Consider the following 361-nt stretch of genomic DNA (forward strand, 5'->3'; position numbering starts at 1 on the left):
AACATGGCATTGCATTCTTTTTTAAAAAATTAAAGTATAGTTGACATTCAATATTATATTAGTTTTAAGTGTACAATATAGTGACTCAACATTGATACATCCTAATCCTTAGTGGTAGGCAGTAGAGCCAAACAACAGATGGGAAGATGTGAGTCACACTGAGGGACCCCCTTCAGAGCACCCTGAACATTGTGTTCTGGCTAATAAGTCAGATCTGCACAGTGGGCAGTGCCCTGTGCCTTAAAGAGTGAGAAAATATCTCTATCAACCAACTTGCTCTTTCTCACAAGATAGAGCCTTTTGAAAAATCAAAAACAGTAGTTGAAATTGTGAAAGTTGAGGGACTACCCAGAACTTTAAA

The sequence above is a fragment of the Myotis davidii genome, unplaced genomic scaffold (assembly GCF_000327345.1).
Source record: "Myotis davidii unplaced genomic scaffold, ASM32734v1 scaffold980, whole genome shotgun sequence".
Lineage (NCBI taxonomy): Eukaryota > Metazoa > Chordata > Mammalia > Chiroptera > Vespertilionidae > Myotis > Myotis davidii.